Consider the following 2,468-nt stretch of genomic DNA (forward strand, 5'->3'; position numbering starts at 1 on the left):
GAGACAGAGCGGTAATAGTTCCACAACACTGAGAATATACTAAACACTACTGAACTGTACTCTTAAAGCAGTGTATTTTATGCCATGAGAATTATCTCTCAATAAAGCTATTTTAAAATAAAGCAATACAAACATACAAAAAAAAAAAAAAAAGCAACCTGAAAAAGTAGAGAAAAGAAATAGCCATCATTTCACTATGTTAGTTAGGGTCCAGGCAGGAAAAAAGAAGATATACTAGGTGTATTTGTTCATTCTTGCATTGCTATAAAGAAATAACTGAGACTGGGCAATTTATAAAGAAAAGAGGTTTAATTGGCCCGTGGTTCTGCAGGCTGTACAGCATGGCATCTGCTTCTGGGGAGGCCTCAGGAAGCTTCTAATCATGGTGGAAGGCAAAGATAGAGTGGGGGGTCTTACATGGCAGGAGCAGAAGCGAGAGAAAGAGAAAGGGGAGCGCTGTACACTTTTAAACGACCAGATCTCACAAGAACTTGCTATCATGAGAACAGCAAACTGTTCTTGAGAAACCACCCTCATGATTTCATCACCTTCCACCAGGCCCCACCTCCAACACTGGGCATAAACTCCAAGATTAATAACTGCAGAAAGCGCCCACCATCCCTAGAGCTAGGTAGAACAAAAGGGAGGGGATGGTGTTCCCAGAACCTGGAAGTTTGCTTACTATGGGGTGGGCCATAAGGAGTACTAGGACAGCCAAGATGGGGCAACTGGGCTGGTCCCACAGCCACGGAGAGGTGCTGCTGGGTACAAGAAAGGAAGCACGGGGCCCTCTCTGTGCTGCTGCTGCTGCTGCAGCGGGAGTGCCCACAAAATTCAGAAACAGGAAGTGCCTCTCCTCCCCACCTCCCCTCTTCTCACCCTGCTTCCCAGAATCAGAACCTCACAGGAGGCCAGTGGGGAGGGAAGTAGCAGTAATTGGTTTGTGGGTCCCAGTCCCCTAGTAAAGTTATGCTGGTTGGGAATAGGAAAGGAGAACAAATGGGTCCATGATTGTCCACCACAAATCTGACGCAAGTGAGGTAATGTTTTGTATCCTGATTTCATTTGAAGAAGAGACTGTTTTAGGTGTTGTAGTAATACTGTATATCATCTCCTATTTATACCTGCTTTTTTCTACTTGTCATTATATAATGACATGGAAAATGCATATGATAGTCTTGACTATTTTATTAAAGATCAAATAGAATTCCAGTATAGTATTAAACATAATGTGGTGTAAAGACCACCAATACCAGAATCACCTGAAATAGATACCCAAGCGGCAGGTTGCTGGGCTCTACCCCACATCTGCAGATTCAGAAACTCTGGGATTCTGGGAATAGGACTTGGAATCTACATTTTTAACACTCCTCAAGTAATTCTATATACAGCAACGTTGGTGAACCACTCCTTATGAAACCTACAGAAGGCTAAATAGTAAACTGCTCTCAAAATCAAAAGCTGTACTATATTTTAATTTTGTTTCTTTTCCTAGAAAATTGCTACTGACTTTCTTTTTTCTTTTTCTTTTCTTTTTTTTTTTTTTTTTTTTTTGAGACGGAGTCTTGCTCTGTCGCCAGGCTGGAGTGCAGTGGCGCAATCTTGGCTCACTGCAACCTCCACCTTCTGGGTTCAAGTGATTCCCCTGCCTCATCCTCCCTAGTAGCTGGGATTACAGGCATGTGCCACCACACCTGGCTAATTTTGCAATTTTAGCAGAGATGAGGTTTCTCCATGTTGGTCAGGCTGGTCTTATTTTTTTTTTTTTTTTTTTTTTTTTTTTTTTTTTTTTTTTTTTACAGGGGTGAGCCACTGTTCCCAGCCTCTTTTTTCTTTCTTCCTCTTTGTTGTTGTTGTTGTTTTTTTTTTTTTGAGATGAAGTCTCACTCTATTGCCCAAGCTGGAGTGCAGTGGCACAGTCTCAGCTCACTGCAACCTTCACCTCCTGGGTTCAAGCAATTCTCTGGCCTCAGCCTCTCCAGTAGCCGAAACTACAGGCATGAGCCATCATGCCCAGGTAATTTTTGTATTTTTAGTAGAGACGGGGTTTCACTATGTTGGCCAAGCTGGTCTTGAACTCCTAATGTAGATCTGCCTGCCTCGGCCTCCCAAAATTCTGGGATTACAGGTGTGAGCCACTGCGACCTGCCAGTGTTGCTGAATTTCAATAGCCAATTAACCTTCTGTGAAAACAGGCCAGGTGTGGTGGGTCACACCTGTAATCCCAGCACTTTGGAAGGCTGAGGCAGGCAGATCACTTGAGGCCAGGAGTTCAAGGCCAGCCTGGTCAACATAGTGAAACCCATTTCTACAAAAAATACAAAAAATTAGCTGGGTGTGGTGGCACATGCCTGTAATCCCAGCTACTTGGGAGGCTGAGGCAGGAGAATTACTTGAACCTGGAAGGTGGAGGTTGCAGTTAGCTGAGATCGTGCCACTGCACTCCAGCCTGGGTGACAGAGCAAGCC

The sequence above is a fragment of the Sapajus apella genome, unplaced genomic scaffold, assembly GCF_009761245.1.
Source record: "Sapajus apella isolate SASKATOON/1434 unplaced genomic scaffold, GSC_monkey_1.0 scaffold89, whole genome shotgun sequence".
NCBI lineage: Eukaryota > Metazoa > Chordata > Mammalia > Primates > Cebidae > Sapajus > Sapajus apella.